The sequence below is a fragment of the Diadema antillarum genome, unplaced genomic scaffold (genome assembly GCF_040938485.1).
Source record: "Diadema antillarum isolate AM-2024a unplaced genomic scaffold, OU_Dant_1.0 seq00002378_RagTag, whole genome shotgun sequence".
NCBI classification, from domain to species: domain Eukaryota; kingdom Metazoa; phylum Echinodermata; class Echinoidea; order Diadematoida; family Diadematidae; genus Diadema; species Diadema antillarum.
In genome coordinates this window covers 168,205-188,419 of record NW_027272992.1, presented here as the reverse complement: position 1 = coordinate 188,419, position 20,215 = coordinate 168,205, and the positions used below count along the sequence as shown (strand labels likewise).

General features: G+C 39.1%; 1 long non-coding RNA gene and 1 other non-coding gene across 2 annotated transcripts; both read right to left on the bottom strand.

Moving 5' to 3' along the window:
- Positions 1 to 10,911: 10,911 nt before the first annotated feature.
- Positions 10,912 to 12,676, bottom strand: LOC139714671 (uncharacterized). Its single transcript, XR_011709732.1, has 4 exons — positions 12,625 to 12,676; positions 11,970 to 12,031; positions 11,511 to 11,560; positions 10,912 to 10,944 (listed from the first exon to the last, which is right to left on the bottom strand). It is a non-coding gene; the product is annotated as an uncharacterized lncRNA (long non-coding RNA).
- Positions 12,677 to 17,084: 4,408 nt separating this feature from the next.
- On the bottom strand, positions 17,085 to 17,157 carry Trnav-aac (transfer RNA valine (anticodon AAC)). Its single transcript has one exon. It is a non-coding gene; the product is annotated as a tRNA-Val (tRNA).
- Between the last annotated feature and the right edge of the window lie 3,058 nt (positions 17,158 to 20,215).

Genomic DNA, 20,215 nt, shown 5'->3' with positions numbered 1-20,215 from the left:
AAACTAAGTTACGAAATTTACGAGGTTTTTGACAATTTGCTGGAACACCACCTGGTCACTTTTTTTTTCCTGTTGTAGGCCTATATAGAGTAAAAAGCCCTCAAAAAAAAAATGTCTTTTACAAAAAGTGGACCTCTTGAAAATTTGGGGGGGTCGTATGACCCTCCCGACCCCCCCTTGCATACACCCATGATAATATATATATAAATATAATGGTATATATGTGTAATATATATATATATATATATATATATATATATATATATATGTATATATATACTAGTATAATATTCAGAGTATGAAATGTGATATAACAATAATTGCTTTTTTGAGTCAATCTATAAGGGCTGTACTGTATACTGTATATCTATATATGTATATATGTATATATATATATATATATATATATATATATATATACATACATATATATATATATATGTATGTATCTCTCTCTCTCTCTCTCTCTCTCTCTCTCTCTCTCTCTCTATCTATATATATATATATATATATATATATATATATATGCATGGCATAGGGTGCCCTCAACATTAATACTGTACTAGAGCATTCTATCTCATCCCCAGAACCTGGTAAAAATCATACTGCTGTGATTTGATTCTTCATTTTATATTGTATATGTTCGTTCATTACAAGGTAGTCCTTAGATGGAGATATAATCACAATCATGAATACACACCAGAGAGTGGGGTATAATGTGTGTGTGTGTGTATGTGTATGTGTGTGTGTGTATGTGTGTGTGTGTATTTGTGCGCCTCGCATGTGTATGTGTGTGTGCGCGCGCGCGCGTGTGTGTGTGTGTGTGTGTGTGTGTGTGTGTGTGTGCATACGTGTTAATGAAACCATGGCTACCCTTGCCGCTTATATGGGCTTGGTCGCTTCCTCGCAGGCCAGGTTACATTTAGAGTCAAATCGCACCCCCCCTTGAAAAAAGCTGGTGACGCCCCCTGCAGTGCCACATTTAAGAAGATTGTGGATGATTGTTAATGGTTGTAAATGGCTCCAACATAATTGTCAAGAATTAAAAGCTAATGTCTGATGAAAATGTCCTATAGCTGTACAAACTATGCATTTGGAGGGTATAGTTCTAAGGCACCAGAGTATGCTGGGCTAAGACGCATTGTGTCATTTCCTATAATAGACGTCGCTGGTAACTGTTCTTCAGTGATTCATCGAGATGTTGTGCAGGAAAACAAAAATAGCACTAGATTAAAGGTACCGGTACTGCTTGACAACGCTTTACTTCTGGTTTGAGATATATCTGAGCTGTGTGGCTCTACCATCTTCCAGTATCTTTGGTATTGTGTTCATAACAAAGTCATGGTAGATTATGGTTGACTACTGAGTGCTTTGAAAAAGTGAAAATCTGTGATTGATTGGACGTACCACGCTCATATTTCCAATTAACATCAGTATTGGGACATGTATCTTTACAGTAAATTTTCATTAGCACAGAGGTTGTGTTTATGAATAGATTAATGATGACAGCACAATTTTTCAACAATTTTGTATATGTTCAAGTTGTTTTTTTTTTTATCCATTTTAACAACCTGATACACTTCAGTCATTAAAGTTCAACATTTTTTTTTTTTCAATTCAGCCCCTAATATGATACATTGTCTTTAACAATGGCACTGGTTCTGAGCTGCTAACCAGTGGAATGGGATCAATTGCCTATTTTTTATTTTTTGTTCAACTTCAGTCTAAGTCTGATGAAACTTCTAAAAGCTTATTCTTGGAGTCTGATAACTCTCAAGGAAACAGGGAGGGGACGTTCACGAGCCAGGAGAGGAAATTATCAATTTCTTTGCTTTGATTACTTGGCATCGACAGGTTTGATGAAAATATGCGGGGAACGGCAACCACAAATGTGACCTACCATATGTGCAACATACACATTGAATGAAACCTAACATCAGGTTTGCTTTGTTTGTTTGTTCATTTGTTTGTTTGTTTGTTTTGGCTGTATGATATTTTTTTTCAAAGAACTGCAGAAACACTGATCAGTAGTGCAGTGAGATAATTACATTACACTATTTATCATTCTGCACTGAGAGGTTTGTAGCAATGTCAGCATCTATCCAATGAAGGAACCAATAATTAAAACACAAAGTTGGATGCTAATTCCAACAAAATTTAAACGTGGAGTGATGGCAGAAATGACATGAAGCAGATGAAGACAAATACTTGTGTGCACATTTTGATGATCATTCAAGTAATAGAAATTGCTTCAGCAAATCATTTCAAGAGATTGATAAAATGTTCTCACAGCTTCTCATGAGTTACCAGCTTCTTCTTGACTAACAGAAGCCAAAACTGGTACTGTATGTCAAAATGGCACAAGTGATGCGTGAGAATAATGGAAATAAAAGTGATGATGAAAAAGATGATAATAATCAAAGTAAAATAGCAATACTTCTAGTCATTATGATTATTATCATCACATTAAAAATAATGATTATGATTTAATAATCATCATTTCCTTAGCTCGCATATATTTTGCAACAGGAGGTGAAACTTAATATTTCATCGTTTTCTCATTTTACATGTAACTTTAATCATATTTTCATTAATCTCTATGTTAGATTTTCCTCTAAATAATAAAAGCAATGTAACCGTGGAGTTGCTTTGCACTTCAGGGTTTATCAGACCCGTGCCAAAATTAGGCAACCAGCACATGTCAGAGAGAATTAATGGCCGCTCATCACATCTGCATGACCACAATTGGACAGCTGTCCCTTCATCCCATTCAGATTCATCCTTTGAACGTCGGGAGCAGTGAACCCTTTCTCTCTCTCTCTCCCCCCCCCCACTACCTTCTCTCTTTTTCTCTACATCTGACTCATCCTATGCTGATGGATGCGTTGCCTCTTTTAAAGATGAGGAAGAGATACTGTGAGGTATGTTATCTGACCCCCCAACGCCAAGTCAGTGAAAGTGACGGATATTCATCCTCCGTCAAACACTGAGAGAGAGAGAGAGAGAGTGTGTTATCCGTATCATGTGATATCTTGACACATTACACTCGTCACCGTTCTCGCATTCTCAACTTACTTTTCACGAGGAAAGCTGAGAGAAAAGCATATAATTGTTGACAATGTGCTTTAAAAGATATTAGGATGCGTTATCTGCTTGTGTTATCTGAGAAGACATAGCTTAAGCACCATGCCTAAACTTTGAAAAGTTAACTGATAAAATAGTTGTGATAAAGATGGGTATGATTTCAAAAATATCTCAAATTGTTTGTCATGGATATTCACATTAAAGCTCTTAGACTACCAGTTGGTGCAGTCAAATGATTGGGGATGATTACAAGAACCCCAGACATATCATATAACAGTGTATGCACTTACAGGGGCTAGCCCTTATCTACTCCTACCCTTATCAGTTTGCATTTTAATTGAGTTTGCTAATTCAGAAGAAAAAAAAATGTTGTACATTGTGGGGAAACATTTCACCTACCTATAATGAATTTCATTGATTCTACATCATTGCGGAAATGTGCTTGGTGTTCAAATACCACTGAACAAATTGATGTTTGAACATGATTGTGGGAGAAGTTCACTGCCATAGAAATAGTATCTTTATATAGTAGTTGGTACTGATTATGTCTCAAGTATAGCAAACCTTGTAAAGGGTCTGCTATTAGTTCTTGATTTTCTTCAATCAGTCTTCTTCTTCTTCTTCTTCTTTATTTTTGGTCAAATTTGTTGATACTTCAGTTGATAGTTAGCTTTTACTCATCACAGAATTTATAAATATTCTTCTATCTTTAATCTGCAATAACTGCAACATTTCTAGTTTTTCTACATAGTTAGTAAACAAAATCACAATGAACAATTTATACATGTAAGTACTAGACAGTTTCCATGACAAATTGAAAAAGGTTATCAAACAATATCAGAGTCCTGTTTCATAAAGCTTGTTATCAGTAACAACTACCACGTTTCTATGCCAAATTTGCTCTCAGCCAATCAGATGCAAGGATTTCAGAAGCTTTGAACAACTATTGTAATTTGTTGTTGGTAACAGGTTTTATGAAACTGGACCAATGTCACAATTTTCTAATTCAAGAATTCAGTCAAATCATGAGCTCTTCAAAGAAAATGCATCATATCAAGTTTAAACTAAAAACAATATGATAGACTATCTCACAATCCAAGCATGATGGTTGGATACTGAGACATGTATATATACTTGGTAAACAAGGCTCAACTGCATTCATTGCAATCACTACTTGACATTCCCAGCCAAACTCTGGTCCTATTTAATATGTGTTAAAAATCACACTTTTTTTGCCCTGTTCAAATTTGCACTGAAAGCAATGGAATTTGTACAGTAGTAAACTCAAGGATTTATATTGGTCACAAGATGATCACTTGCCACCAGTGAGGCAACCATGTGTTTGCAGCTTCACAGACAAAGTTTTGGCAAAGTCTCACTTCAGTTGCACATTCCAGGAAGTTTGGGATTTTTTTGTTCATCCTCTTCCTCAGTGACTTCGTCATGTCTGTAAGTTGGTTCCATGACATTTGCTCTTGCGACAATTGCTCTGATGAAATACCTGCACGCTAAGCAGAGACTCCAACCCAAAGCACCTTCTGATCTGGAGATTCTCCCGCCTGAAACCCCTAGCAAACGGGAGATTCCAAGTTGATGTGTGAGAAGCGCGAAATTCCCAGGGTTCTAAATGCTCTCTGGTGCTATCTAAGGCTTATTTTTTCAACATACGATAGCAATAAGTAAGAAATCCTTTCTAACGGGAGACACAGAGCCAGGGCGGGAGAAATTAAATCATAAGCGGGAGAACGGGAGATTTTGCAAAAATGGGTTTTCGGCGGGAGATCTCCCGTCGAAAACGGGAGAGTTGGAGTCTCTGGCTAAGCCAAACACAGATTCTACCCCAAAACATAACCCTAACCCTAATCCTAATCCTTTCATCAAACTAAACCTAAAACCCTATCCTTTCATCAAACTATTAAAACCTAAAACCCTATCACAACCCTGACCCTAACCCTCCCCTCCCCCTCCCCCCACTCCTTGGAGAAAATAAGACTGGAACAATTGTCACAAGAGCAAATGTTGTGTCACCATCATATAAAGACTACTACAAGCAAATGTAAATGGCCCTAGAGTGGAGTATTTGCTTTCACCTGTTCTGATCCAGAAAAGACTCCCATCCCCATAATCCTCACCCCCACCCCTACTCCAACAAAATCCTGGTAATTCTAACACTGCACATGCTTTATTAATGACCTTCCCTGACACTGGCCATGTGTTGTTGTTGTTGTTTTTTTCTTTCCCCTTTGTTCGACGCATGTGTCTGTTGTGTCACACACATTTGTCTGTTGAGAGAGAAGAGAGTGTCATGTGTAAATGAGGTGTTGGTAATCTCCCACTGTGTCCTTACACCCTGGGATGACCATCTGTAACCCCACTCTCACGAGGTGCTTTGATAGTCTTCCTTCAAGACTGTGGCCTCCATCTGCAGGTCAAAACAATTTTCTGTGATATCTTTGAGTCATTTCAGACTGGTAAGTGGTAAAGATCTTGTTGGACGTGTCAGTGGATATATACAGTCAAACCTGTCTCAGCGACCACCTGTCTAGATAGCAGTCATCTGCCGTATACGACCATTAAAACCAATTCCCTCTAAGAGGAAAAAGTATGTTAAAGAGCCTGTCTATAGCGGCCACCTGTCTATAATGGTCACTTGTTCATCTCCCTTGGGTGGCTGCTATAGAAAAGTTTGACTGTATTTCTATGTCATTTTGTTTGTTTGCTTGTTCATTTTGTCTAATCCAGTAATTGCTTGTAAGTCTTAGAGCTAACCTGACTTGTGTTCCTCCTTAACACATTTCTCAAATCATGTTGGTCTGAAGAAGGTGTTTTCCCATTGAATTCAGATGAGCATTTGCAGTCTGAAGTTTGACCTCTTAAATACAATAAAGGAGGTAGAGTTTAACTTGACCTTGCATTCATGGTGCATGCATACATACATATCCTTGCATGTATGCATACAGAGCTTTGCCTGTTTGATTAAACAGGCTATTGAATTTGTGACACAGTTGTCATATGGAATGTTGTTTGCAGTAATAATGATAGGAGTCATTGGGACTCTGACTTAATGTCTGAATGTTAACTTTAATTACACATCTAGAAACATGATTATATACAGGTTCTTTTGCAAGTGTGAAACCCCTCTCTATTTTTCAATATATACTCTTTTGCATGCATAAGGCAGTTGCCTGGCAGTCCTGGCAGCCAGTTCTTGGCCACCTCATGAACTGTTCACACATCAACTTCAAAGCACCTTGAGTATTCACAGCCTATTCACACATGGGCTAAAGGGGTCAACTCAGAGGCTTCATGAAGTAAATGTCACTGTTCATCGTTGCTCTTGCTCAGCAAAGACAGATTCTCAGGACCAAATATCACTCTATCACCAATTAAGATTTCCCTTTAACCTGTTGAGGACGAGTCCCGAGTATACTTAGGCAGGCGTCTATGGGAAATGCGTGTTGTAGCAAAAAAATAGCTAAAGATATAACTGAGAACATGTCAGGGCAGGGCAATTACCCCCTGATGACAATTACCCCCCCCCCCACTAAATACTGTATACGCTATAATTTTCGCGTACATAAATTTTCGCGAATTGCCGCTGTCACACATTTTCGCGAGTGGTTAAATTCGCGATTGGGGGACCAGAGAAAATATGAAGTGGCAAAGAAAGTGTGAATTTTCAACTTACTAGCAAATAAGAATGATACTAGTTATACAATGCATGGAAAAAACTTACCAAACTCTGCGAACTAGTAAGTTAGAATTCAACATTTTTGAAGTGGTTAAAAGTCTATTGCGCTAGATTTCTGACGAGTGGTCCCCTTGCGATAATGGATTGGCTCTCTACACTGAGTATTCGTAAGTAGACGTGGACGTGCTAAATGTACGTAAACAAGCTTAGTCAGTATGGTTTGTTCGGTAAGCCATGACATGGTATACTAGTACTGAAATGTTCGTATCATCAAGGCAAGGGATTCATTTTGGAAGGTAAATATTTTCGCGTGTTGTTAATTTCGCGAATAGCTCCCAACTCGCGAAATTTGCGAAAATAAAACCCCCGCGAAATATATAGCGTATACAGTACTGGTTGGTGATAAGGTTAGAGTAAAGATTAGGGTAACGGTTGAGTTTAGGGTTAGAGTTTGGGTTACGGTTAGGATAAGGTTCAGGATTAGGATTAGGGTTTGGGTCAGGGGAAGTTGTAATTATCCAGAGGATAACTGCCCTAGAACCACTGAGAAAGATATTAAAAGTCATGTAGCAGACATATGAGTGGGAGCTACGCTCTATACTGACCTCTGTCGCTGAAGTCGTCCACAAGGATGATTTCGTGAATGAGGTGCTCCGGTGAGCGGTTGAACACGCTGTGGACAGTGCGCTTTAACGTGGACAGGGCCTCATTGTGGAACGGGATGACCACGCTGACGTTGGGTAGTTTTGCTAAATATTTGACCTCTTTGCACCTGCGTACACAGACAAAGATATATACAGAATGAGAGAGAGAGAGAGAGTGAGAGAGAGATAAGAATAGACAGACAGATAGATAGGTAGATAGACCAGAGAGACAGGAAAAACAGGGTAGAGAAGGCACAAACACATGGTCACCATCCACACATACTTCAAATGGGCAGGTCAATATCACATAAATACACACTATTGATGAATATATTCATAATATGTTTGTAGAAAGAGAGACGTCTTGCAGGTGAACTTTTAGTATTTGAGACATACAATAATTCTAAAAGGGAAGATACTGAACTGATCAGATTGGGGGAGCAGTTCAGTGAAATATTCCCTGTATCATGTGTTACATTTTCAATAGCTGTGAAGTACTACAATGTAGCTTTGCAGTCTGCCATGTGAACCACATATGTGGGATTTCTATTCCAACTAAATGTTGAATATGTTCTTTTGTAATATATGCAGCTCTTTCTCACTATAAAGTTGCTGATATACCAAAACTGGTGAAAGATTTTCTTACAGTGACAGGAAGTCATGAATGAAAGAAAGACATTTAACACTTGTACAAATCTGCAGTCATGTTATGAAACTCACTTTGAATAGGAAATTGGGGCCTTTGGCAATACTCCACAATGGTGGTTGAAAAGTCACTTACGATCTGAGTACGCTGGGAATAACTGACAATGGAGCTTCTGGTTGCTATAGCAATGACATTGCAGACAGCTGTTGACAGGATACAATGTATTATCCAGGGCTCTCTAGATAACATCACTAACTCAGTCACATCTAAGGTTTGGTGCACTATCAGCCATATGGCTACTCTGGCTCAATTTTGGCCTTGGATTAGAATAAATAAATAAATATTGCAAAATACATCCCCCAAAACAAAGAAACAAACTAAATTGTATCAAAGAGCAATTCTTGGTATTTTCAAAAAAAGTGCTACTTTTAGAAATGCTACAGAAATGTGAACTACATTTTCCCCGTATGTGAAACAAGAACCAGATTGTATCAAAATGCAGCAATGTGTGAGCGCTGTTGCTACTGTAACAATGCACATTTTGTATTTGCTAACACAAGGATCCCTTGCGAACACATTGATACTGGTCTATGTGAAAACACGCTACATCCAGTTGATGAAATTAAAAATTCCTGCATGTCAATGGACCTCTTCCTCTCTCAACCATCATTGATCAGTTTGGGTTAAAAATATGATCCTAATCTTCGGCTTGATGGGGGCAATTGCTCGGTGGGTGCTCTGCTGCCAATGATGGCTGCCCAGAGATTGCGCCCCGGGGAGCGCGGCGCTCCAGCCTAATCGCCACCGACGTCTATTTGATTAAATTCCATCCCAGCCTACTGCTGACATCACGTAAGAGACCCGCGGGTCTAGCGCTCACCTGAGTATCGCAAGTTCACCTTTCACGCAGTCACTAATCTAAATTATTCACACCTCTACCAAAATTTGACCAGGCATTCTGAAGTAGAAGATGAAAATGTACAATAAGGGCCCACATTTTTAAAGATTCCTTAATTTGGGGAATTGGGGGCCCCCTGGGGCCCTCTGGGTGGGGCATGGTGCCCATTTTGATAAATTGAGATCCTGACCCCCTAAGGATGCTACCTGCCAAGTTTGACGAAAATCTATCATGAGGTTTTCAGGAAGAAGATGACAATGTACGATTCAGGCCCCCATTTGGACCTTCCTAACCAACCCCCCCCCCCCCCCCCCCACCCCTGCCCCCAAGAGGGGCACCCCTGGATCTCCTATGAACAAACTCGAAACTACAGTCATTAATGTACTCACTCATAGTATTATCTTAGCTGTATAACTTCTGATTCTAGAGAAAATTTTTAACGATTCCTTCATTTGGGGGGTTTGGGCCCCCCTGGGGGCCCCCTGGGTGGGACATGGTGCCCATTTTAACAAATTGAGATCCTAACCCCTTAGGGATGCTACCTGCCAAGTTTGGTGAAAATGGGTCATGGGGTTCTAAAAAAGAAGATAAAAATGTACAATTTAGGCCCCATTAGGACCCCTCCTCACCTCCCTCCCCTGGGTCCCAAGGGGGGCACCCCTGATTCTGCCATGAACAAACTTGAAACTGCAGTCATCAATGTACTAACTCATAGTATTAACTTAGCTCCATCACTTCTGGTTCTAGAGAAGAAGATTTTTAAAGATTCCTTAATTTTGGGGGATTTGGGCCCCCTGGGGGTCCCCTGGGGGCCCCCTGGGTGGGGCATGGTGCCCATTTTAACAAATTGAGTTCCTAACCCCCTAGGGATGCTACCTGCCAAGTTTGGTGAAAATGGGTCATGGGGTTCTCAAGAAGAAGATGAAAATGTACAATTTAGGCCCCATTAGAACCCCTCCCCACCCCCCTCCCCTGGGTCCCAAGGGGGGCATCCCTGATTCTGCCATGAACAAACTTGAAACTACAGTCATCAATGAACTAACTCATAGTATTAACTTAGCTCTATCACTTCTGGTTCTAGAGAAGAAGATTTTTAAAGATTCCTTAATTTTGGGGGGTTTGGGCCCCCCTGGGGGCCCCCTGGGTGGGTCATGGTGCCCATTTTAACAAATTGAGTTCCTAACCCCCTAGGGATGCTACCTGCCAAGTTTGATGAAAATCGGTCTTGGGGTTTTCAAGAAGAAGATGAAAATGTAAAAAGTTTACGCACGACGCACGACGGACGACGGACGACGGACGACGCACGACGCACGACGCACGACGCACGACGCACGACGGACGCCGGACAAAGGGCGATCGCAATAGCTCACTTGAGCCTTTGGCTCAGGTGAGCTAAAAACTAGAAAAACACTCAGAGAGCACAGACCTCTGCCAAACAGCTTTATTTTCCCCCATACACACATGCTGAAAATTGCCGTTATTTCCCAATGATTAAAGAAGCCTGCTCGTTGTGTCTCAGAGTTTACCTCATCGCCTTGAGTTTGCGCCCTATGTGAGTATGCACACCTCAAACATGCACTATCTGAACTCCGGCATTTGATGACCCTATTTCCAATCAATAATCTTTCAAACAAAAGGAAAAAAAAATTAAGTATCCTCGATCCAGACAGTTATCCAGATCATAACCGAAATTTAACAATCTGATCCCCGTGCAATAATCTTTTTTTTTTTTTTTGGTTGGTTGGTTGGTTGGTTTTATCAAAATCCATTCACAAATTTTCGAGTTGTTTGGCAAACAGACAGACAGAAAAACAAACAAGTAAAACAAACAAACAAACAAACCTCAACAAAAACCTAACCTCCTTGGCGGAGGGTTAAGAAGGTACAATCTATGAATATCATTCTCCTCTCACCTTTCTTGGAACAAAGATTATAGAGTACCGTCGTTGCCTCTCATTCTGTTTGTCACTTCGAATCTGACCTGGAGACAAAAGTTATACAACACAAGATGCTTCTTAGAGCAAATAATGTTCGGGCACTCCGGATATTTTGTTACTCTCTGGTATGCACTCCACATAAAAGTTTAAAGTGTATGCTCTCTATTTCCACCTGAAAAGATATGTAGCAACAGAGTAGACCAAATCAGGCAGTTTCCCTCATTTATATTTACTCACTACTGTAATATTATTGCATACATGTATAGCACTAACAAGTCAAATGAAACAACTTCATGCACTTACAATACATTTGATGTAATCTTCGAAACTTTATTTTTTGTACACACTGAAGCAATAAAGGGCGACCCTTATGTGCATTTTTGATGCATTGTCTGATCTTGTTAAGGTAAGATAATACGACGTTGGAACATCACCAATTTAAGTACCTTTAACAGATTGTTTTACTATTACTTCTTAGGGTAAACCTAGAGTTTCATTCAAACTGGTGATACATTCAGACAATTGAGCCGTTGGTCTCTTCCAAATGGGGGGGGGGGGGGAAATCGGGTTGACAAATCCACAAATCCAGAGGGACGACACCAAAACTTACTTGCAATGCGCTGGATCACATGAGCTGATGGTCTGACCAGATACATGCGCCTAACAGGGAAAAGAGAAGAAGAGAGGAACATTACACACTGCTGTAGATAGATACTGGTATGCATACACACACTCAATTTTGATTTTGACTTGCAGCGAGATTTCTTGTGAAATATAGATCATGTCATCTAAATATGAAAGATAGCAATACAAAAGTTTTGTTGTTAAGTCATCTGGTGGGGAAAAAAAGAACCAACAAACAAATTCTTACTGCATTAAAAATTGAAAGTTTTCCTTCACAGCATTTCAAACTTTTATCAAATTGAAGGCGGTTAAACAAAAATTTGGAGTACACATACCTCTCCATAGAACATGATGCCATTATTGTCATGATAATAAGATGTCATAATTCATTTCTGTATCATGTTTTTATAGGATATGAATATAGTAGAAAAAAAAAATATGTTACCCGTAGCCACCTCCCGCCAAAGAATCTGTGTCAAGTTTGAAGATTTTGTCAACTCCATGACTCTGGGGAAGAAAAAATACACATGAAGATTCTAAGAATGGATAGCAGCTTCATGTAAGTGTAAAATATGACATATGTCCAAGTTCACCAGGGAATTTGACGGCTGTAGGAGTAATATGAAAAATCAGTCAGTACCGGCTCGGTTACCATGTATTCAGTTCATGGATCTCTACATAAATTCCAAACGAGGAGGACTTGTATCTGAAGTTGGTATTCTTTCAGAGGGTTCGTGAGGTTGATACAAGTAGTCATGTACAAATCATACTCCAGGATGTCAAACTTTGTAATTACATGAACTTAAGCAGTGCAGATGTATGGTGAATTGATCATATTTAGTTAAATTAATAAACTAAAATTAAATTCTGTCATTTAATTTGAGTCTCACTGGACTAAAATATGTCAGAGACTTGAAAATATTAATTGATGGGGACAAAATGTTTAAACTCTACACTGAAACTTACCCTTTAATTACACAAATACTACAGCTAAAATTGTAACCGTATAACCTTTCAACCTTACCACCATGAACATATTTTTTGCAAATCATTAAATATGTCATATGTCTATACAGAGAAATAATGAGAGAACACATTACCCTTAGCAGTTGCGCCCCTGCTACACGATCCAGAGGTCTCATTAAGTCTGGCTCTATTACTAAATCTTTGCTTCCCGGCATCTGGAATGAAAACAAATACACAAATTCATAAATACCATCAATACATACATTGAAGAAACAATCAAAAGGCAAATGAGCTCACTTTTCTACAAGAACCAACCAATTGCAATTCACTGCAGTTTTGTCAAGATGTCAAAACAAGGTTTACTTATGATATTGATTTTACACCATTTGTAATTACCTGAGCCTAACTTGAACTGTTTACTTCAGGAACAATGAAATATCAAATTAAACTTGTTGACATCTTGCTAGAAGAAGCAGGCTCGAGCACATAGGCAGTGAGTGTCAAACCACTTTTTAAAGTGGGTCTACATCCTGCTTAAAAACAGGTACTCCCACAAAGACTAGATAAGATAGTCTATACTTAATATCCTCAAGTCAGACTGCTTGTGGACCCCAAGTGCCACCGAGTCATTCAAGAAATATCAAGTGATATCTACAAGGCTAATCTGACTGAGTTGCCTCTTTGAATTGACATTTGGCATCTCACTGTGATAGTTGGAGGTTTTAGTTTCAGTATGAAGTGGAGCTACATACATAAGCATGTTAATGAACGTGACCAATTCCAATAGCGTTACAAGACAGCAAGTCATCAGCTTGAAATTTCTTTAATATTACTATCAGCGTTGTTAGATTTCTAAATGTACTCTCCCTCCAACTGACAACTGAGATGGGACTTTTTCATTTTATATTTTTGAATGTTAACTAAAAAACAAGAAAGCTAAATTATCATGTCTAGGATAAACATGGCCTACTGTATTTTACCTCTAGAACAGTTTGAGAAAATTTTAATGCTATTACACTTTTATCCCATATATCATGTTTGACTAATGGGATTACTCGCATTTGGAACACCCGACTGAGAGATGTTTTTTCTCTCAACATCCATGCCGTGGTACTAGCATATATATACACACATGTCTGTGATATACTTTTTAACATACTCGCGATTGCAATCGGTAAAGGTATCGCTTGCATCTATTGGCAATGGCCAAGGTCGGTAGATCCGCTGATGCACACTGCACAATTATCGGTACATCAGTAGGCCTATTGCTTGTTCGTCATAAATAGATATTAACATTTATTAATCTTGTTCATTCAACTGCTCTGAACTGCAGTTGTATCACCTGTGTTCTAATATTCAGCACAATTACATGGCCGTTGCCACATTTTCAAAAGTGGGGGCCCACTTCATACTTGTTGAGCCACTTCCGACTTTAATCAGCTAAAGAGTAAAAAAAAAAATGTAAAAAAATAAAAAAAGGGCCTCTAGCCCAACTTCTGGTGCCACTTCCTGGTTGATTCAGCTGACAAGCAAAAAACAAAAACAAAAACAAAAAAAAGGCCTTACCACCCTCATGGTTTCTAGTTTTGTTTTGTTTTTCTAGTACCACTTTCACACTTCTGGGGTGAAAAAAGTAGGGAGGGGGGGAGGCCCAAACTGATGACACCTTATGTATTCCTATGCTTGGTGCCAAAAAGTGGGGGCCCTCCCCCCCCCCCCCATTCCACCTGCTCTGAATTAAAAAAACAAAAATCTGCATGGTTCAAATACATTTTTATCAAATCTCGAGTTTGTTTAAGCGATGTGGGATATAATCATCTCCTAACAATACCTCAGGCAATGGATACAATATAACATTGCCTTGGTGATCCTTGAGGTGTCTATCAGCCCTCACTTTTGGCTCAGCCTGATAGACACCTTGCAGATCACCTCGCACCTCAACGATTGTACCATCGTCCTCGCAGTCAATAATTATTGCATATTCAATACTAGTCAAGTATGTAGTATATTAATACAGTTGACTGCAAAACACATACCCACATAGGCCACAAATACACACAAATCCCTTCTTTTTTTTTTTCAATGATTTTCTATAGACGTTTAGTCCAGGTCAATACTGTCTAGATCTAGACTCTACTTAAATATGATTCTAGTTTAGTGATTTGGTGCTAGCTGTTACTACTCGGCCTCAGATTAAGTGCCTGTCATCAATCCTGAAACTTGAGAGGCTAGATCAAATTATACACTACTAACTCCGGCGTGGGGCGCTGTGACCAGTTACGAATGTGTCGGGGTCACAGGGGGGGGGGGGGGGGGGGGGGGGTTCACAAAGAATTTAAGTCAAACTTAAAATTTAAGATTGACTAAAAATTATGGTATGCTGGGTGTATCTTCAATGTTGCTCAACTTTCTAATGAAAATGAAGATTTTGGAGACTTTTTTCCTGTAGCCATTGATAATACAAGATAAAATAAATAACAATGCCGGAATTATAGTTCTATTCTGTAAACATTAAAGGTATTATAATTTGAATTGAAGTGAATGAATAGGCTAATGAAATTGAACAGGGAAACCAGTGGTGGTGCTGGTGGCATACCGGTACCATAATTTTTAGTCAATCTTAAATTAAGTTCGACTTCGTGAAACAACCCATGGTGCGGTTAACGATACACCATCTCGCCACTGACTGCATTCTCCCTGTTTATTTTACCAGCCACTAACGCTCGTTACACGTACAATTTTACTAGGCCTACGCTTTTTAATACGCATTCATTGCATTCACCGTCAAAAGCTACAAAAATTACATTCTAACGGTCCCATTCGTTAAAATTCGTGTAATGCTAATTCTGTTTTCTTCGTAACTGGTTTGGATTTCCTGCTACATTTTCAATTAAATTTACTGCTTAATATCACATCATACTAACAGATTCCAGTAGATGGACCAGATGTTCCCTTGCGAGCTGCTTTAAAATTGAGAAATCAGGCATTCTGCTGGCAGAAGGCGTAGCCCCGTTACTTGCGCTCGATGATGCCATTTTCTTCGATTCCAAGAGTGCAATGCATCAGTGGGCGGCGGCGGCGCTGTGGCCTGGCGCTACATGATGCCCATACCACTCGACCTCCTTCCCCCTTGTTTTGGGGCTTAGGGGGATTCCCCCCCCCCCCCTATGTTTCTTTGTTTTTTGTTTTGTTTTGCTTTGTTTGTTTGTTTGGTTTTGGTTGGTTGGTTGTTTTTTTTTTTTTTTTTTTTTGCTTGTCAGAGGATCTGTGGAGAAAAATGTCTGCAAAAAATGTGAGGACTTTTTTTTCTTTTTTTTGGCCTGTCATTCGACCCATACATTACGAGGTAAATATTGAGTTACATGTTTGTAACTTTGAATTCGTTTCAAAATTTACTGTTCTAAACACAATTTAGAAGGTGCCTATTTCATGCGAAAATTGTGTTGAAATTCAACTTGTAACAGGGCCGGTGGAGCGTTTTCAAAAGTGGGGGGGGGGGGGCACTTCCGGGTTTCATGAGAAAAAAAAAAAAAGATGTCCTTAGCTCATCTCTCCCCTTCCACTTCCGGGTTTCTTCAGCTGACAAGCAAAAAAAAAAAAGGGTCTTCAGCTCATTTTTCTCCTTCCACTTTCGAGTTTCTTCACCTGACAAGCAAAAAAGAACAAAAAAGAACAAAATGAGGTTATCATTTTGTGATATCTCACACCCTGGGTTTTCAAATGTGTATGATATCATTATCTGATGTGACGATTATTCATGTAATCCCAGGCTATCTGAAACGGTGCTTGCTAGCAAAACCTCTGAGAGAAACAAAGTGTTCATTTACAGCCTTCATTCAGGTAGGCATATTTGGCAATTACAGAGACAAAGTTTGATACTTCATCCACATGCAAACCAATGAAATGGATGCTCCCAAGTGTTAATTGACGGTTCTTTCTGGCCCGCTGGCCTGAGCAAGTTATTTTCTTTTGGTATGAACATGAACATAAATTCAATTACTGTATAAGATTTGTGCTGGACAAGCTTAGGCCCTATATTCGTTATGTAGTTTTGAAAACGAGTGAAGCATTCAGCCAACTAAAAAAGGGGGCAATGGGAAGTATTCACATTATGAATTAATTACAGACTGACTTTTTGCACGCCAGCATCACCACATGCACTGACACGTCTTTTTCTTGAATAATAGCGACCCCGTCTGGGTGATACCTGCTTCATTTAGTGAAATGATAAACCACACCGACAAGGTGGTTGATGGACAAGGTGTAATTATTGTACAGCAGATTTAACAGCATGCAGGTGTGATGTAGGAATATAAGATACTTGACTTATCTCATACAAATGTAGTTTGATAGTCTCAAAAAATGTATTTGTTTTATTTCATGTATAATGACAATTCAATTCAGTTCTATTCAAATCAATTCAAATAAAATTTTCTTTCCAGTATCAAATTCTTAAAAATAAAATTACCAAAAAACAACAACCAAAGAAATAAAGAGTTGTAATCGTCTGAATGTGAATGGAGAGCAGTTATTACGTTTCTAGTCAATTCCACATGCTGGGATTCTGTTGGTTTGCACCATCAGTAAAAAGGCATGTTTCCGCCCGGGATCGAACCGGGGACCTTGAGTGTGTTAGACTCACGTGATAACCACTACACTACGGAAACGAAGATGCTACATTATGAGCTGTATAGGCTGTTAACAGGTGAACATTTAAATTGGTGCCCTCTACGAGTGCAAATGACTGGCACAGAGGCATCATAAAAAACATATAAAAACAAAAACAAAATCTTTTAGTTAAATAAAGAAAATTGAAAAAAATGAACATCACGCACCAGCCATACAAAATATAGGCCTAATACAGCTGCAATGAGTACGGGACGAACATAAATCAGTAGGCCCCGCCTACTTTTACATGTAAGCGAAAAAGAGGGAAGGGTTTTAAACACGCAAAAAAAAATAAAATAAAAAATAATGACATGTAGGCCCTTTGCGTATAATTTCACGAAATTTGCGTAAATTGAATATATTGAATATACACCATTTACACATTGATCACTGAAGACATGACATGTATACCAAAATTATGAAATGGCACTCGAACATTCATGAAACATTTCGATTCTATGGTCATTGGTGTGAGTCTACAATCTACCATCCGGAAAGACGCTTCATTTGCTGCTTTGTCAGTTTGATATTTTAGTAATCACCCCCTTTAATATTTGACTGCAGAGTACACATGAGTCTTCGAACTTTGAACACGGATTAATCAAGGGAATAATCACAAATGTAGATAATGCATACATTGGGCACTATAGTCTCTTTCCAGCCCTCTCCCGGGCGTAATTTTACTTCTCATGGAAGACGTTTGGATCATCAAATTCTGGACGTAAATCTGAAAGTTTCAGGTATATTTTACATGGGAAATAGAGGCTAAAACTATTACCTACCAATGAAATGATTTTAAACATGGCGATCAATATGAACTGTTACCAGCATGTCACCATTATTGATTTGATTTGATTTGATTTATTCTCTGTATGCTATTTTTTTGTCAAATACATCAATTTTCTGCAATTTCATTAACATTAGTACAAAATAACAGTAGTATGAATACTTTCAACAATTATCATCATTTTCATCAATTATACAATACATCTGTAATATAATTACATGAATTAGGCTACATCTTAATTTGCATACAGAACGATTGCCAAGAATAAGCACAGAGCTTGACCTTTTGGCAACCGATAACCAATAACGAATAACATTAGGCCTATACAATGAAGAAAAACAAAAGGGTCCAACATGATGCTCGTGAAATAAGGGTGAGAGAGAGAGAGAGAGAGAGAGAGAAGAGAAAGAAAACAAAAACAATCATCTACGAAGCATAACATTCTACGTGCCCTTTCAGGGCATGACGTTATATGATTTTGCCAGATTTAACATGAACAATGAACAACAGAGAATCATTATCATCATGACAAAAATACGAGGATCAGATTTCCACTCAAAAACATTTTGCTACGTTGAAGGATTTATTTCATGATTTCATTACTTTAAACCTTTTCTGGTAAAATGTACTTTGTATATTATTGATACACTTAACTTTTGTTTAAAACGTCCCATCTTTATATGAATTGTGACCACTGTGCTTCCTTTAGGCACCCTATGCATTTTGGGGATAAACTTTTTTTTTCGAATATTAAAAAAAAATTGTGGATCAGATGGTTTCACTTCAATTCTAAAAATGAAAAAGCTCCATGGTGAGGGAGGGGTATCCCCTCCCATCCCCACCCCTTCCACCCCAATAGACTAGCATTGGTTAGTATAGGCCTACACGGTATTGGCGTACGCGCATGTTATAGGTGAGAGATGCCGCGATTTAGCGATTCACATTTCCCTTAATTTTTTTCTTACTTTTTAGACAGAAACAAATCCTAATAACTCACCAAAAGTGTGCACCAGATTGCTGAATTTCAGTTCTGAAAATGTAGAATTCCCCGTGCTTCGTGTGAGAGGGGAAATAACCCACTCCCACACTTTCCCCTTGCTCTGTCCCCCTCCATAGACTTACAATTGCACTTACACTTACAATTTTCAAAATAGCACCCTATATCCCACGAACAAACAAACAAACAAACGAAGAATTGCATCAGATCGTCTTATTTCGAATATAAAAGAGCAAAAGCTCCGTCTTGTGGGATGGGGTATATCCCAATTATGACACACTCCGCACCACTCACCCGTCCACCCCCATCTCAGAATACACAACTGTGACGCACAGTTTGCGTGGAGCAAGAAGAGATAAATCGAGACTATTATAGCCATTTGCATTTCCTTGACTATTTATTTTTCTTACTTTTTAGATGGAAGAAATTCCAAATATTTCACAAAATGTGTGCACCAGATCGCTGAATTTCAGGAGTGAAAATGCAAAATGTCCCGGGGGGGGGGGGGGGGGAATAATCCCCCCTTCCCCCGCTCGGTCGCTCCGCTTTCTTGCACGTATCCTCCAAGTTTTGCGCCCCCCCCCCCCCCAAATGAAAACCGATTGACGCCCATCCATAGATTCATTTTAGTACAGTGATGCAAGCGTGCTGGGGCAGGAGCGTCCATGTTCCTCCTCCATGTGAAAGCGGGTTAATAGGAGCGGGTTAAGAATGAAAAGTCTCCCTCGTGTGGGAGGGGATATACCCCTGGAGATACCCCTTCTTCCCACACCCTCCCCCTTCCCAGCTCGGTTGCTGCACTCAGTCGCTTAAGTGTTTTTTGTCTTTTTTTTTCTCTCCAAATTTGATAAAACATCTTGTTGTAAAATGCGACGACCAGGGTTGAGATGAAATTTACTTTGCGATGATGCTGACTCGGCGGCGATGTACCGCGATTAGTCTGAAAGCCGACACATGCTAGCCGGTGTCTTAAAATTTCACCACATATTTGTAATGGATGACATATAGCCAAAATTAAGGCAAGTAAGACACACCCGTCTCCTCTGAAGGCTAGAACGGTGACTGACTGGAAAAAACAAACAAACAAACAAACAAACAAACAAACAAACAAACAAACAAACAAACAAACAATTTCAAACTTCGCATTTGCTCCACCAAAACAGAAAAACTTATTGGCCAATCAAATTTTCTCTTTATACGACCCAATCAAAGTTCGGGTCCAACTGACCAGATAAGATTGAAAATGTCAGGGCAAGACATAATGTATTTTACC